At 33.9% G+C, this 20,000-nt stretch overlaps 1 protein-coding gene across 2 annotated transcripts in view; it reads right to left on the reverse strand.

Moving 5' to 3' along the window:
• The window catches only part of LOC118766527, a 476,986-nt gene that overhangs the window by 171,564 nt on the left and 285,422 nt on the right, over window positions 1–20,000 (reverse strand). The window lies entirely within an intron of this gene.

The following is a 20,000-nucleotide window of genomic DNA, read 5'->3' on the forward strand; positions in this document are numbered from 1 at the left end:
AAACTTGACGGTTTATTAAACAAGTATGATCAAACGGTCTTTTAGAAGTAGTATTCTCTGAAGACACGAAGCAATTAAGTGAAAAGCAATATGTACGTTTAATGTTCTCCCACAATATCTTACAACTTATTTTACATCGAGGTAGACAGCAACACAGAGTTAAACATGCATAATGGACCCACACCCCATCACAGAGAGCCAGACAGGCATATTCCATCGCAGAATTTTATGCGTAAATATAAAAATGAAACAAGAATACAAGTAGACATATATGTGAATATGCATAAATTGTATATATATATATATATATATATATATATATATATATATATATATATGTACACACACACATACACACGCATATATATAATATATATAATATATATATATATATATATATATATATCTATATATATATTATATATATATGTATGTAATATATATATGTATATATATATATATTATATAATATATATATATTTATGGAATATTAAAACTTATCGTCAAACTAACATGGCAGACCAGAAAAATATGATGAATTCTGCCGTTGATTTGCCCCAAGAAGTCATCGCCTGTAACTAGGTATGTAATACACGAACGCGCTACCATTATAACCTTCCTACAGGGGGAGGTCAGCCGTTTCTCCGTGCTGGTCTGGCATCTACAGATTAGTTTCAGGGTATTTGCCCCTTACCAATGTAGAGCAGCCGAAACTAGCAAGCGTCGCTACAGACCGTCTGTTCCAATGATTATTTACCTAAATTCAGTGGAAAAAATCCACTGGTTTTAAAAAATAGAAATATTAATACACCTAAGTCTCGCTAAAGGAGACTACATCAGCGGTACTGGATATTAATAGTTATCACCAAACATGGGAGTCCAGAAAAATAGGACGAATGCTGCCGTTGATTTACTCCAAGAGGTTATCGCCTCTAGCTAGCTATGTAACACACGAACGCGCTACCATTATAACATTCCTACAGGCGGAGGTCAGCCGTTTCTCCTTGCTGGTCTGGCATCTACAGACTAGTTTCAGGTTATTTGCCCCTGATCAATGTAAATCAGCCGAACCAGGCAGCGATCACCACTTACCGTGTATTTGAAGGATTATTTACCTAGGTAGAGGCGATGGCCTCTTGCAGCTAATCAACGGCAGCATTCGTCCTAATTTTCTGGACTGCCATGTTAGCTTGGCGATAACTATTAATATCCAGTACCGCTGCCGCAGTCTCTTTTAGAGAGACTTGGAAATATATTTCTATTATATATACAATGATATATATATATATATATATATATATATATATAGATAATTGTATATATGCATATATATATATATATGTATATATATTTGCATATTATATATACATGTGTGCTATATATATATATATATATATATATATTATATATAATATATATTATATATATATATATATATATAGTTAAAGTTAATCCAAACAGAAAACACAGAAAAAAACAGCAACGCGAGGACGTGGAACAATTAAAGTATTATTTGACGCTCAAGAAAGAAGGGAAGGAGGATTTAACGTTTCGAGCGGAGCTCTTCGTCGGAAACAAAGGAGAAGGACAGATCCCGAGAAGGGAAGACAGAGGAAAAAAATTGTTGGGTGGTGGTGCTCAAGAGATCACATGTTGAATATTGTATAATACTCATTAAAACATATCATATATATATATATATATATATACATATATACATACATATACATACATACAATACATACATATATATATACACACATACATATATATATATATATATATATATATATATATATATATACGCACATATAAATATATATATTATATATATATACATATATGTATATACATATATACATTGCCATGTTTGTATACACACATACACTCACATGCATGCACATACACATACTCATAAACATGCGTCCGTTTCACGTTGAGTATCGGAAGAATCTGTACTTGATACCTTAGAAGCCACTTATAACATGTTTCATTTTCGTCGAGTTGCAAGTTGTTTGCAAAATCTGAACACTCAGTCAAATCAGGGGTTGCCAAAAGGAATACACTACACACACATGCCCGTATATGTGTGCGTCGATCTGTTCTTGTGTGTGCATGTGTATGTATGTGTATCTGTGTGTGTGTGTTTGTGTTCATTATGATTGTTGGGGTGTATCTGAAAGTAAAGGTCAATGTAAGGATATACTTGAATCATTGTATTACAAGACTTCGCCTTTCACGACAACGCTTAAGAATTTCAAAAATATTGTATAATACTCATTAGAACATATCATTATATTATATACGTCACAATATGTTTCACTTGTTTCATTTGTCTCTACTAGCCTTATTAAAACATTACTGGTCAATTTTTCATAATGAATATGATTTTCAGTACGTTGTCCTAATGAGCAAAATATCGAACTAGCAACTGGTGGCGTATCAGTTCATACATATACAAATACATATGCATACACACACACACGCACTTAATGCACATGTATTGTACACATATTTATATCAGACACATGCACACATAAGTGGTAATATATATGTGTGTGTGTGTGCGTGAGTGAGTGTGTGATGTACATAGATATGATATATATATATATATATATATATATATATATATAATATATATATTATATATGTATGTGTGTGTGTGTGTGTGTGTGTGGTTTCTTTATTACATAGAGGGGACAAACAAGGACAGACAAACGGATTAAGCCGATTACATCGACTCCAGTGCGTAACTAGTACTTAATTATATCGACCCCTAAAGTATAAAAGGCAAAGTCGACATCGGCTGAATTTGAACTCAGAACTTAACGGCAGACGAAATACGGCTATCGAATTCAGAGTTGACAGGAATAAGTGTAATTGATAATGTTTCCGAAAACGTCCTTCATCAAACATTACGAAGACAATGCAGATAATGAAGGGGATAAAATTGAAACAGAAGAAATGGATGGAGGTGCTCTTGTATTTGAGTATGTGCATGCGTATCCGTTTGTGTCTGTACGTGTGCGGGTGTCTATATATTATAGATTTGCTTCCTTTCCCTGCATACACGTGCTCACACAGTTGTGTACTCCTGTACGAGTTAAATAAAGTACTCATATGTCATTTGCTGAATTAGTTCCTGTTAATTATAGATATGAATGTGATATACGCAAATGGGTTAACGGTAACGTTGAAAATTAAGACTGCATCGTTTTCAATATGATATATATTAGACTAACCCTAATTATCAGCGGTTGACGTCAAGTAGTTATCACTAATGTAATGTAATTCAGAAAGAGGGGACATATATCTGCAAAGCTTCGGGTGTAGGTGGACACATCCGTGATATATGGTATCCTTGCTTCATTTAACATCAGCGTGTTGTCGTTGTTTACACATTGAAAACATTTAATTCTCAACGTCGTTATCTGTATTTCAGTACGTACCATAATGATAATTCATTTAGCTCTCAGCAGGAGAGAAACAAACACGGTGTATGATTCGATTTATCGGTAGTGAGAACGTAGTGGCTAGAAGATAATCTGAATGACTTCATATCTCGTTTCAGTGAATGCATGTCCACTTCCTTTACACTGTCTCAAAATTATAATCAACTATTTACACTATTTATTGTTTTTGTGTGCGTTAATAGTGCAGCACATATTCAAATGTAATCCAGTCATTAAAATCATTTACTTGTTTTTGAATCCGATTGGTTTGAATAATACAATAGTTTCACCAAGAACCGCTTGCTTTTCAGGGAATGTTTTTATATGAAAATTTTCCAATGCAGCGATTTTATAAATACTGTCCAAAGTAGGCACGTACGTTAGGAGCAAATAGTATTCAAGACGGACCATTGTTCCCAACATCTGTATATATATATATATATATATATATATATATATATATATATATAAGGCAAGATGTGTGTGTGTGTGTGTACGTGAAAGTAGCTTATGAACATTCACAAATTAGCACGCATGTCGCTCAAATTTTAGGAGGATATTCGTCTCGACCCTAGCTGTATTTTCGTCAAATTATTTCACCCCGAGGCATCCGCGAATAGCGGTAAATAATTTTGAGCCATAACTTCAATTTTCACGGCGGAGAAATCCACTGTAGTGACACCATTATTGTTTACAAAACATGAGTTAAGTCCCCTTCCAGCGACCGTGTAAAGAGAGGGAGTGAGAGGGAGAGAGATATATACACAATATAAAAGACCTAAGCCTTGTGAGTAGATTTGGTAGACGGAAACTGAAAGACGCTCGTCATATATATATATTGCTTGACAATCAATTCTGGTGTGTTTAAGTCCCCGTAACTTAGCGGTTCGGCAAAAGACTAGGTAGAATAAGTACCAGACTTACTGAGAATAAGTCCTAGGGTCGATTTGCTCGAATAAAAACGGTGCTCCAGCATGACCACACTGAAATGACTGAGAAAAGTAAAAGAATAAAAGAATTAAAAAATTGCTAAAATTCATAGCTAAGTTGATTATAAATGCCTGTGAGTGTAAGTGCTTTTCTAATATAAACTAAGATATTATTTATTCCTGCACTTGAACGTGAGCAACACTGTCAGAATGTTTACAAACAATTATGATAAAAAACATGGGAATATTTCCCTTATATCATCAGCGAAAAAAACCCAAATAATTTAAATTTAAAATACAAAATAAATGAAATCTAAAAAAATAGACACTTGGCAGAGTCAAGAAATTCCATAATGTAGTACTAGTAGGCGCTAAACTTAGAATTGAACGAGCTTACTTATTTGTATAATATTTAACGAAAAGGAAATTACAAAGAAACGATTCGAGAAAAACGTGACAGATCCATTAAATCATGTTTTCGCCGATCCTTACGATGACACAAATTACTTTGTGTGAAGTGTAGCTGAATAAGTTGGAAAAAGCCCAAACAAACGTATGTTGTTAAATTACTATTTTTTATAGATAGAAGGTTACAGGCAAGTCTATAGAGAAACAACCTATAGTTGAGCTGAAGTAGTTTAGAAACATATTTTTTCTATTTTCTAAAGTAAACAAAAAAGTTTGCCCTGTTTATATCCACCTCAAAATAATGTACTTAGAGAAAGAAAGAAACTGAAGATTCATAATCACGACGAAACTTCATATATATATGCTAGCAAAAAGGTGTATTCCCCTAGAAGCAAACTGCTATTAGGGGTTGCTGTTCCGTCGCTAATTCATAGGTCTGGAAGAGATAATAGGATCGATTTGCTAAAATGTTTATAAATGAAACACAACAGAGACTAACAAACAATGAAGCAGGTATGATTCAATCTATAGTAGAATCATCCTGTGGTTCGAAGGAACAACGAGGACATCTTCAACAGGTGGATCCCAGACAAGTAACTTATGAAAACGCAGAGCCCCAACAATAAACACAGTAATAAATGAAAAATAGTAATAATCATTTATAATCTAGGCACAAGGCTGGTAATTTTAGGGGAGAGGGTCTGCATGATTTTATCAACCAGTATCCCACTGGTGCTTTTGTCTTCACTCTATCGACCCCAATATATATATATATTATATATATATATATAAAGTTAATCCAAACAAGAAAGCACAAAAAAACACAACAACGCGAGGACGTGGGACAAATATAGTATTATTGGACGCTCAGGAAAGAAGGAAAGAAGGAGGGTTTACCGTTTCGAGCGGAGCTCTTCGTCGGAAACATAGCAGAATGAAAGATCCAGAGAAGGGAAGACGGACGAAAAAAATCGCCAACGGTACACATATCATAAACGTTCAATGTGTGCAGCTAAGTTAAACAGAACCATATTACTCTTCACTTATTCACTCAGTCACAACCGCTGACGCATATATATATATATATATATATATATATATATATTCCAAACATGAACAAAGAGAAAACACAAAATCGCAAGGACATGGAACAAGTATAGTGTTATTGGATGCTCAGGAAAGGAAAGAAGGATTTAACGTTTCGACCAGAGCCCTTCGTCAGAAAAATGAAAAAAAGGAAAAGTCCAAGAAAGGGAAGACATAGAAAAATATCGCCAACGATACACACGCGGTAACTTATTGAAATGACCGGAAAGGAATGGCTGAAGAAAAAGTTCTTTCAAAGACAGGAGAGTGTGTGTATGTGTGGGTATGTGCGAGTGGGCAGGTCTCTGTGTGTGTGTGTATAATGATAGCACGTGTGTGTACCTGTCTGTGGTTGTGACTGGCTTAGTATCGTTTAAGGTCATAGGAAGAATTTATAGTAAGAATTTTGGTAGGAGTGGCTGCGTCTTGCATGTCTACCTACACATGTGCGTAGAAGAATGGTCAGTGGAGGGTACCGGTATTTTCAAGTATGTGTATGTGCGCATGTGTGTATATGTGTCTGTATATATATATGTATAAATATATTATATATATATAATATATATATATATATATATATATATATATATATATATATATATATGTTTCTGTGTGAATATGGGTTTGTGTGTATGTGCGTCAGCGGTTGTGACTGTGAGTGAATACGTGAAGAGTCATATGGTTCTGTTTAACTTAGCTGCACACAGAGAACGTTGATGATATCGAATATACGAACGCAGCCAGGAACATTTCTCTCTCTCTTTCTCTTTGTATATATATAAATGTATGTATATATATATATATGTATATATATATATATATATATATATATATATATATATATAATATATATATATATATATATATATAATATATATATATATATATATATATATATAATATATATAAAGTCAAAGACATAACGCCGCGATTCTTCGAATAAAAACAGATACATTGCAATAAAATTGTATCAAAAGTTGCGATCTATTTCGTTAACAAACAACAAAATATGGAAAAGCACCATTTATATAAAACATACGTAACGATACACACACACACACACACACACATATATATATATATATATATATATATATATACACGCGCACCCCCCATATATATATATATATACTGATATATGTATATATATATATATTTAGACATACATATAAGAATATATTTAAACATATCTGCTGTGCAATAATAAATGTATGCAAATATATACATTCACACATGTACATACACACAGACACACATACACGTATATGTAAGCACATATACAGGCACACACACACATGTTGCAGTATATGTTAGTAAGTTTGGGAACAGATATTAAAAAAAAAATAGCAGCAGAAATACAACACTCACCAAAACACACGCATTCTTATAAACGTCTACACGCACACAATTACGTATAAAATATATTTCGTTACTATTGTTTATTGAATTATTTTTTTTGTCTCCTAAACAGATAACGGCTTTTGGCTATACATTTATTAGCGTTAATATACACGCACATATAAACAGACACAAACGTACATACCGCATCAGAATCAACAACAAATATCATACTTAGAAGTCAATAATACACATAGTTGGACTGAGAAACAACAACATATAAATAGACCAGACGCACGCATTGGAGACTATTATATAGTATTCAAAGACATAACCACAATGTTTTGGTCAAAATTTTGTCAAATGAATCAATTAACAATTAATAATTGAAGAATGGACTGCAAGCAATTTTTGATATTTTTTGGCAGACTGACATCCACAATAGAACAGTACACACACAAACACACACACACAAACACACACACATATGCACACACATACACACACACACACACGCACGCGCAAATATACGTATATGTTAAAATTTCACGAGATTAAGCACACTGACATCGAAGCATTGGGCTGTTATTCCACATCATATTATTAAAAGTAACAACGTAACAAATACTAACTTATATATATGTATATAGATAGAGGGATAGTATATATATATATATATATATATATATATATATATATATATATATATATATAATATACATACATATAAACATATGTTCATATATATAACATTTATATATATATATATATATATATATATATATATATATATATTATATATATATATATATATATATATATATATATATATATATAGGCACAGAATTGGCAGAGTGATAGGAAACTTGCTTCTCTACCACATGGCTCCTGGTTCAGTCCCACTGCGTGGCAACGTCGACGGCTGTCTTCCACCACCATACCCTCGAACTAGTACTAGTGTTGTATCCTTGGGGTGGGGGTCAATGTTAATGATTAACCCTCTCCCACGGAAAGTCCTGCCTCGTGCCTAAATATAAAACCAATATTTACAAATCCTATTCAGACCCTTGAAAATTTGTGTTTTTCGCTGATTTACATTTGTATTTGTCTACTGATTTGTATTAAAATGATAATGAGTCATCTGCTACTAAGATTTTTCTCCTCTTATAGACAGGTTTTCAGGTAAGATGATAATTTTTTCAAATCGTTCTAAATGGCTAAGAGTGGCTCTGTGGTAAGTATCTTGCTTACCAACCACATGGTAAATCAGCCACATGGTTCCGGGTCCAGTCCCACTGCGCGGCACCTTGGGCAAGTGATTTCAACTATAGCCTCGGACCGACCAATGCGTTGTGAGTGGATTTGGTAGACGGAAACTGACAGAAGCCTGTCGTATATATGTATGTACATATATGTATATATATACATATATGTATGTGTGCATGTTTGTGTGTCTGTGTTTGTCCCACCAACATTGCTTGACAACGGATGCTGGTGTGTTTACGTCCCCGTAACTTAGCGGTTCGTCCAAACAGACCGATAGAATAAGTAATAGGCTTCCAAAGAATAAGTCTCGCGGTCGATTTTCTCGACTAACGGCGGTGCTCCAGCATGGCCACAGTCAAATGACTGAAACAATTAAATGGAAAGAGGCGAAATGTATTTTTATCTAAATCGTACAAGTTATTAGATATTTTCGGCACACACAATCAAACAAAACTATAAATTTATGCGTATCCTGCCATCGTATATATAAATATGAAAATGTGTGTGCGTGCGTGTGTGTGTATGTGTGTGTGTGTGTGTGTATGCGCGCGCATGCATGTGTATATGTGTTACTTCCCCGCAAACTAGCAGTCCAGGAAAAGGATAATGGCAGTGGATTTGTTAAAATTATGACTTCATGAAATAACTGAAACATATAAAAGATAAAAGCTTAAGATACAAATATTTTTCTAAGATTTACTATAGAAAACCACCCAACATCTGATGCAAATAAAATTGTATGTGTTATGATACCCAAATATTTTTCGTATCGATATAAACGTTGCAAGTAAATAATAACGAGCCATAAAGACGCCAAAAAGTGTCGGCTCGATACCCATACCAAAAAATACAGAAAAAAATCATAATTCTAATAAAAGCATATCGTGGAATTCTGCAGAGAGTCTAAATTTGACGCTGCATGTTTACTTATGACCAAATACATAAGTATATCTAGACACCTACGCTAATTGTTTGCATATACACATATTTATATATATATATATATATCGCTATGGGCTCCGTGTGGGCAGTCATCTAAAAGTTTTTGTTCATCTTGATGCTGACATAAGTTCCTTGTTTTTCCTGATGAGAAGGCGGCATAATGCACCCCTTATTCCTTCGAAATTATATGTCGAAAATAAAGGAATTTTGTTAATTCGTCGTTCAACTGCATTCTTTCATTTATTTGTATTAAAAAAAAAACACACAAATTTCCACACGAAGGCACGTGATATCTGCCCTTGGCATGTAGCTTCAACCGTGTTTTTCTGACGTGAATTTGCTACCCAGGTATCGGTTAATCGAATTATCCATAATAAGATAATTCATTCAACTACTCAATTACTTATATATATATATATATATATCTATATATATATATAATATATATATATATATATTATATATATATATATATATATATATATATATATATATATGGGGGGGTGTTTATGTGTGTACGTGTGCATGCATGTGTACTAATGTATGCGCTCTGTGCATGTGTATGGCCTGAATAGAGGCAATTTCATATTGTTAATTATCACCATCGCACAAGTCCTTACCAGTCGACACAGTTTGCTAAGACGACTTTTAAGGCCATAACTATGTTGATAATTGAATTTAGTCACTCACTAGTGAATAGTATCAACTGCGTTTATATATGTATCTACTACTATGTATACACAGAGGCTAATACATACAGAGAGACCTAAATATATGTAGACATTAATTGAATTATCATAAAATCAGCGTTTTTGAAAATACATTTAATTTTCAAAATAAAATAGAATCTACAGGCGTAATTTATTTCTCTTTTATGAAACCCCACTCCCATTCAAAGGAATAATACCGCAAAAGTCACGAAGCAGTTCGTTCTGTGTATGTGCACATTTACGTGCAATGGCTTTTGTTAATCATTCGAGTGTTATGAAAAATTCACGTTTCAAACATCCCATAAATAAATTGAATTCTAGTCGCGTAATGTCCGGTGAAATCGGACGTGTAATCCCCCTGTATGTTAAAATTTTGGTAGGGTAGGCACTTATAGTTATATGGTAAGATGAAGAAGTACCATTTTGCTGGAGATAAATCTCTACATTTTCAAAATCCTTTGAAATACTTCGCATAAAATTGTTGCCGTAGTTTCACTTCAATGTAAACTGTCATAGTATCGTCCAAATGAATGCTCATATTTATCCTTTTGGTGATATGCCGCACCATTCTGTAAATTCTGATAAATAAACATGATGTTCCCCTGTCCTAATCAGATTCTCAGAACTCCAGTAAGCCTAATTTTACCGGCTAATTAGATAACAATTATACAATTTCTTCAAATTTTGGCAATGACCACAGTCCGGATTATCTTCAATGAGAGCATGAGCTATTTTTGGAATGTAACTTTTTCAATGTACGTATGTAAGCATGTAAGTTTGTATATATTTTAGCACCATTAATAATATTCACTCGATCATCATACCAATATGGTAATTGATCTAAAGAAGTTGTCACGATTATCTGCTAAATTGATGTTGTATTTGCCGTAGTCCAGTGACGGGAACATAGACGCACAAACTGATAAAATAACTTTTGCCAGAAATTATAAAACCCCGGGCAAGCATTTAATAATATACATGCTTACACTGCAAAACTGAAGCACAACACATCACTAGAGTAAACAATGTCTATCTTAACACGCTTTTCTGAACAGTTGTGCCTACTGCGCCAAATTTCGGAGAAATTAATTTCTGCAAATACTGAAGTGCATATGTCAACCAAATTTAGCAACATAAACAAATCCTCTCTTAACGACGCTCCTTGTCACTTATATGAAGAGACCACTAAATATATGCAGAGAACCTCTGAGAATTATCATAATAATGAAATGATTACAACTCTATTAAGATATACAGAAGTAACGTAAAATCCCCACCAATTTCCGCCAAATTGTACAAAACCGTTTTATTAAGATCTATGCTTTCTTCATTGTGTGTTATAGACACTACTGTGGATGGGTGCACTCCGTCGGTTACGACGACGAGGGTTCCGGTTGACCGAATCAATGGAACAGCCTGCTCGTGAAATTAACGTGTAAGTGGCTGAGCACTCCTCAGACACGTGTACCCTTAACGTACTTCTCGGGGATATTCAGCGTGACACAGAGAGTGACAAGGCCGGCCCTTTGAAATACAAGGTACAACAGAAACAGGAAGTAAGAGTGAGAGAAAATTGTCATAGGATCGCGCTTTCGATTCCCAGACCGGGCGTTGTGAGTGTTTATTGAGCGAAAACACTTAAAGCTCCACGAGGCTCCGGCAGGGGATGGTGTCGATCCCTGCTGTACACTACTGTACGCGAACTGTGTCTATATACATTCATACAAATATATATATATATATATATATATATATATATATATATATATATATATATATATTTGCACACACACACACACAAACACACACATACACACATACTGTTATGTCGCAATACTACACAGTGGCGACGAGGTTTCGAATAGTACCGAAATGGAAGAGTTACTGAAAGCAGTTGTAAAACCACAAGAGTAGCAGTCGGTAGACTAGAAGAGAGAACAGTTGAGTAGCGGCGAGAGCAGAATAGAGTGATGTAGAGGTCATCCGAACGTGCGAAATAACACATATATAAATATGCATACTTGTATATGTTACTCTCACATAACAATGCACACACACACATTTCAATTCGGTGATACTTTCTTTCATGCATATTGTGATTTGACTAGTGTGAATTTGAATCTAACATTTTTCACTTTATGTTTGATTTTGTTCATGTGTATTAGTTTCTAGAGTTTGAACCAAAAGTCTCGTAAGTCGTTTTAGTCATAACGGTCGGCCTCACGTCCATATTTATTTATCTATTACAAGAAAAATACACCATAAATATTTTTACATGTTCGTCGCAACGTAGCCCAGATTATAAGATTTATAAAATCGTATTCATATTGCTGGCGTAGTTGAAGAATTGCAGCACTAGTAATGAAAGATTAAATCAATAGATAAATAAGTTTGTATTAAATGATTTAATAAAATAACATTTTTTTCTATACTATACTCAGAAAGTAATAACAACACCGTTATATTCTGGACACTCAATGGTGAATTTACATTACAATCTAAAGCTATTCAATGCCCACCAAAGAAATTATTATTCCATTATAAATCTGCTCCGCTTTTGTATCTAATATCAATAATATTATCTGTAGATTATACCTATAGTTATTAAATATCCTACTATATATTTGAGAAAACGTCTTGAATTCATACAAAATAATAAATGGCTGTAAAGAAAATGCAATATTTGTATATTAGTTTCACTTACTTTCATATGAAAAGCTTTGGTTTTTTATTGCTAAATGTTTTTTTCCCTGCTAAATTCATTGTCACGTCATACTGGCAGACACTTATGCATAGCCAGATATTTCTGTTTACCAGTGAATGATTTCATTCCTTTATCAACATATTTCTGGCATTAACAGGCGTCTCAGTATCGACAGTTGCACAGAATATTTTGTTCGCTGGAGTTAATTAAGAAACCTTTAATTGTACTTTATTGTATTGCTTCGATTGAAAAAAGAAACATACACATTGATTGCTCTCTCCACACTTGCAAAGTGAAGTCTAAAAAGCAAACAAAGACCCTAGAAAAATGAACAAAATTCACGTTAGATGCAAATAAAACTAAATGTGTATTTAAGGCTACTATTGTCTTCTGCCTATTTGTTTGCGTTCAGGCGGTTTTGTATTACTGGAAAACGTGTGTGTACAAGGTAGCACACAACATATTAATCGAGATATTATACTAAACTACATACCACAACGAGCGAGAAGGAGAGCTGAAATTAGAAAACGACGAATATTATACAACTTGTAAACTGTCTCAACACTCTGATGCTTTGCAATTCAAATATTTTCATACACATACATCCTTGTTATTCATTGATGCACAGCAAATAAAAGATTCTCTAACAACCTTACAACAGCGTATATATATATATATATATATATATATATATAACGGGAAGCTTTATGAAAATAAACAAAAGACGAAGGCAGGTGGAATACAAACGAACAATTGTATTAGTATGGCGCTCAAGAATATAAATAATACAAGTCTTTTACGTGTAGAGCCTACGCTCTTCAACAGAAAGATACACAGAAAAGAAACACATATATTATATGCATGTGCGTGTGTATTTGTGTTTGTGTGTGTATGTATCCCCATGTCCATTGAGAGAGATAAATACATAAATACATGTCCAGGAAGGTAGAATGATAAACAAAGAAATAATAATGGATAAAATATAGGATACATTTATAGTTGTTTGGATAGATAATGTTTCATCCTATCTTACAAGTAGTGGAAAGAGTAGAAATGTTCCAGTAATGTAATATCTGTATAATTGCTCGGCCTGATAGCAAAAGAGCAAACAAAAAAACCCCTAAAATTTTACCGTTAATTATTTTAGGGCCAGGGTATGACTGGAAATAACATTGGTTAATCACAGCTTCAAGGTCCAAAAAAGGCTGACCTTGGTATTAAACAGCACAGTTGAAAAATTGCATTTATATTCTTTGTTAGATTATCCAATTCCTTAAAAAATGTTCATATGACCGTCCCTCATTAGGAAGCTTTATAATTAGATTACTTGCTGCTAATTTGATTAATTTAAGTAAGGTTGTATATTGTTTTGAACACCTTTCATTAAAGAATTGGATAAGCTGGCAGAATAATTAGTAAAACGGACAGAATGTATCACAGAATTACTTCCGGCTATAAGTGAAGAATTAAAATTTCGTCGAGGTTGACCTACTATTTCTTCTATCTCTAAAAAAAAGTGTCATTTGAACGGTGAAATTGACGTAATCGATTAGCCTGCTTTTACGCAAATCTCCAGGTCTTGCGCCTATGGCAGACGTCGCCGCCACCACCATCGCCTCGCCATCGCTTCCGTATTCGTGATGGTCACCGCCATGCCTCGTACACTTTTGCATCACTTTGTTGACACTACAAGGAAAGTTTTCTCGTTAAAGCGTGCGATCTGCCATCGAATAAAGCGGTAGCGTTACATCGTTCTGGCACTAGCATTGTCCTCTAGTGGCAGTGATAATGGGGTGGATTGCCATTGCCTTCTTGAACTGGATGGTCATTGGCTCATAAGCAGTACATCCGACCTTTGACAAGTCTTCTTAGTCCTGAGGGTGCTCAGAACCCTCCTCACAAGAAGAGCAATTACCCAAGTGAACAAAAAACATGTTTATTCACCGAGCTTTATCTGTAGTAGTTCTCATTAGCCTGTGATAAGATCCCTGACCTCTCTATACTAGAAAATATTATTCATGAAATATCATGCCATACTCAAGTTTGAGTTTCGTCATTTTCAGTTCAGTAAAAATAACGTACAAAGGAGATATTGACTTCAAAATATTGAAAATTCACTTGGCAAGGTTGTGCCAACACAGAATTGCTTTTGTTTGTTTCCAAACGCTTGAAGATTTTTTTTTTTTCAATTTTCAATGGATTGATTTAAAATTTTCTACGGATGTAGATTTACAAGCTGATGACGAATATTGCATTCATTTTTTCGAAAAAAATTAGTTTTTAACCTCATAGAAACATTTAAAGAGATATGTTTTGGGCCAATTAACGAGTTGTTTCCTCTCAAGCTGATGTCGAAGCTGTTTGCTGCTATGGCAACCTAATTGCCATGACAACATTGATCAAAATGAAGAAGAGAAGCATGTGGCATCTTTTCAAATGAATTTAATGAAAGAAATGAAAACAGACAAACAGTTTTTTTCTTCTAAAATGATAAAGGAACACAATAAGGAAGTAATGAATATTTTCTTGAAGATTTATATTTATATACAATAATAATAATAATAATATAATAATAATAATAAATAATAATAATAATAATAAATAATAATAATAATAATAATAATAAGAAGAAGAAGAAGAAGAAGAAGAAGAAGGAGAAGAAAAAGAAGAAAAAAAGAAGAAAAAAAGAAGAAAAAAAGAAGAGGAAAAGAATACGCCTGAACAGGAAAACAAGAAAACTAACATCTAAAAACATGCACCACCGATAATCTGACGTTGATCGTCAGTACCTTCCTACAAGTAATGGGGGAAGATGAATGATTCGAGTAGAACTGTGCTACAAGACTTCCATCATAGCAATGAACAAGTACTTATCTATTACAGGGGACTGAATGCTGCGGCTTGTGTGCTAACACGAAATCAGCAAAAGATCAAACTCCATTGTGAAGGAAGCTTCCAAATCCACAAACGAACGCGGCATTAACCCTGAATTGGAACAAGAAGCGGAAACAACTTCCACCAAACAATCAAACGGATCAAACATATAGCAAAAAAGTATGGGCAGAAACAAACCGAGAAGAGGTGGAGCTAGACACCTCTGCATGGACATTATATACTTCGAAACCGAAATGCTCATGTAGAGCAAGCAACAACCCATTGGTGGCTGAGAAGGTCTGAATGCAGAGAATGAAGGTTTCTAATTTGCGACACAAGATCAAAGCTTGCTTACCAAAAATTACCAGAGTAAATTCTTTAAAACGGTTCACACTCTAAATGCAGATTCTGCAATAAATTTTTTGAAACTATAGAGCATCTCGTCTCGGGATGTCCTGTACTGAGACCAAGCGAACAGAAATAATTGCTACGATAATGTAGGACAGGATTTATAAAAAATGTAAATACTACAAAATCAGAACTCCTGCTTACTGGACATAATCCTGAGTCAATCGTTGAATGTAAAAATGTCACTATCCTCGGGGATTTTCCAGTCAACACCGACTGAATGGTGCAGGCTAATCTACAAGAGAGTCATTAAAGAGAAGGAAGAAAATGCTTCTGCACTAATAGATGTAAGTACTCCCACCGCCAATAATATATCTGTAAAGAAAGGTGACGAATTAATTAAATATAAGGACGTGGAAATTGAAATACAAAATGTGTGGCATCTTAAAGCGGGAACTAATCCCATTATTGTAGGTTATAACTGGGCAGTTATGATAAGAAAAGGATGTCAGAAACATGTAGATAATATCCGGCGAGAACCATGTCTCAGAGAAATCCAAAAGATTCTGCTGATAAATACTGCCCACGTCCTATGAAAAACCCTTTTAATTTAAATATCTGTATTGTAATATATGATGATACTTCACTACTGCACCTACCCCTTCTTGTCCCCATGCCTTCAATCATACTCTAACATGTCTTATATTTTACTAGCCCAGGGCACTGGATGTGTCTCAGCAAGTGATTGTAACAAACATGCAGATAATAATAATAATAATAATAATAATATAATAATAATAATAATAATAATAATAATAATAATAATAATAATAATGTAGCATGATGTTGCATGACAATTTTACCTACAAATAGTCAAGAAGGAAGTCTAAAAGATAGACAAAAATAACCCTCTTAAGTCCGATATAACTCGGTTATGGAAAATACAGATGGTGAAGATAATGCCAGTTATTGTTGGGTCTTTGGGGACAGTACTAGAAAGCATCAAGAGGAATATAAATGAAATTGGAATAGTGTCCAGTCGAGAATTTACAAATGTTTTGCCTCAGAATAATCAGGAAAGTACTAGATAGCTAAAAGGAGTGTATAGCATGGTAACATAGGCTGCAGGTAGCAACCACGATACGCTTGCAAGACACCAGGAGCTGAAACAAAACCTGTGTTAAATAGAAAGAAAAAAATTAATAATAACGTTATTGCCATAGCCATAGTTAGATTTCTTCGATATGCCGTTTGAAATAACAACCCAAGTAAAACGAAGTCACATGAATAAAACAGAATTTTCTCTCTGATATTTTTTCATTTTGTTTTCTTCCTACTACTTGAAAATTTATATTTATATACATTGCCATGCTGAAAGTTCTTCGAACTGCCACTAGAAGTGAAACGGAAACACATTGAAGGTAGCAATACAATGCAGTATCTATTTTAAAGAAGTCTCGTTTTTCAGACCTGCGGTGCCTCATTGATCGCAGAGATACGAGTTTACTATAACATGATGAGTGTCTCAGAACTGTTTATTTCCTCCCTTCAGACAGACTCAATTGCTTCTTATTTGCCGAGTGTGGATCCCGACCTGCTAGTTTACCGTGGTTCATCGTTCTATGGCGAAACTGATATCCTGGTATCTCAGGAATATACGAGTATGCAATCCATAGGTCAAAATAAATAGCTGTTCCTGGCAAAAGTCATTGGCGAATGGTTTTTTCAAGGTTCAAGTGTATTATATTGTCAAGAAGGTTGGCAAAAAGAAAGGTGTCTCGAAATTGGTGATACACACCACCGAAAACCCAATTTTCGAGTAGTATTCAACCCCGTATGTATTTTCTTCTCGGAAAGACTGATTCGTCTATTTCAACAATTCTGCCAGGATCAAAACTTTTGGTCACATTGCGCAGATCATCTTCACGGATCTCGCGGGAATTTTTTTCTGGATCTGACTTATGCTCCCGCATCAATCCTTAGTTCTTCTTTATAAAACTTGTCGTCATTGCTTTCACCCAGCCTTAAATAATTATAATTATGATTAGCCCCTTCCCACCACGTACTTCTTCTAACAGACACGAACTCCAGTATTGGCAGCCTTGTTTGTATTCAAATTAATTACTTGCTGAAGCAGAGTTTCCAGGACAACACACATTTTTAAATTCTGCGATGAGGACAGTGGCTAAAATTTCATTGGCTTAAAATGAGTAACTTTAAAATATTCCTTCTGATTTATAATTTTTCCCAAAAGATAACTGCGATATTCTGAATCTCAACACGAAATTATATCAAAGGTACAACTTTTTAAAAACTTTCTGATTATGTTTTGTGACTAGAAGCAAACGAAAAAGATCGCCAACATCAAACATTGTTGGTAAAAGAATTAAAAATGTGTATTTCAATCAACGTGATTTGAGACTTGCACATTATGGTTAGAATTCGATACCATAACGTATGTACCCTAGCATTCTACACATTGATCTAAATGTTTTAGAGTAATTATATTTTATCTCCACGATAGTCTTAGGGCAGTCAGTAATGAGTTCAAATGCCAAATTTCTTTAAAAAATAATTGCGCTGACAGTGTATGCGTATTCATAAGCAAATAATATTCTTGAACGACAAAATTTGATATTTGGAAACAAAAAAAGAAAAAAAAAAGAAACAATGAAAGAGAGGAAGAAAATAATACCAAATATTTTGATTCACAATTTACAAAATAAAAGTAGTGAGTGACATGACGTATAATACAACGCCATAAGCAAATATTTCTATATGGAGAATATTAAATAAGAGTATAGCAAACGATACACATATTCTTGTATTGTTTAATTTTCAATATGAGATGAATTATATATACAAAAAGAAAGATGTATTTAATAATAGGCAAAGAATATTCTGTCATTTCCTGGAACTATTCATAGAGTAGGAACACTAACGCTATTTGTGAATTTTTTGATGTGTGTGATAACAACATAAACAAAAAGAACAAAAGAATATGAATAATGAAATTCGCTCCGCTGCATCACGATTTAACAGAGGGAAATAGATCAGAAATGTGATTATTTATTAACAAACATACATGCATCGACACACACACAGAAAAATGTATCGAACATATCATATATACAAATATGTATGTGTGTGTGTGCGCCTGTGTGTGTGTGTGTGTATGCATGTATACATATATATATATATATATATATATATATATGTGTGTGTGTGTGTGTATGTATGTATATGTACACATATATTAGATGTCTGTCTGTATGCTTGTTGACGCGTGAATGTTTACTACTACTACTACTACTACTACAAGTACAACTGCTACTACTAGTACTACATAATTATATATTTGTTGTATTGATATGTGTATTATCATTTATCTCTGCATAGGTCAGAAGCAAAAGTACCTTCAATAAAAATAATATACTAGGTTTACATTCATACCAGCAAATAATATATTTCTGGTGTTGGCATATAACTGGTCAGAATGGAAATACTAAAGAGTGTTCGTCACTATGTCTGAAGTCATCGGTTTTTTACCGTGTCAATATTAGGCATAAAATCGGCAGTAATATTTTAGCCATTTATAAGTATATCAATCTATCTATCTCTCTATCAATCTACTTATCTAGATAGATAGATGTGAAGACAGAGAGAGAGAGAGAGGGGGGGAGAGAGGGAGAGAGAGGCAGATACAGTGATGCACACACATAAATTACATATAATCCGATAAACATACATATGTTCAGATGTAAGGGTGTTATAACCAATTTATATGTTTCTTTATTCTTCATACCTATATACATTCTTACTCACAGTTTGGCAACATTTAGCACAAGAGTAAGTAGATAATATCGACCCCGGTACTCAGGTAGTATCTATATAATCTAGTCTTAAAGGCAATAGATGATCTCTGCGCGGAATTTGAACTCAG

Source organism: Octopus sinensis, linkage group LG16 (assembly GCF_006345805.1).
Source record: "Octopus sinensis linkage group LG16, ASM634580v1, whole genome shotgun sequence".
In the NCBI taxonomy this organism is placed as follows: Eukaryota; Metazoa; Mollusca; class Cephalopoda; order Octopoda; family Octopodidae; genus Octopus; species Octopus sinensis.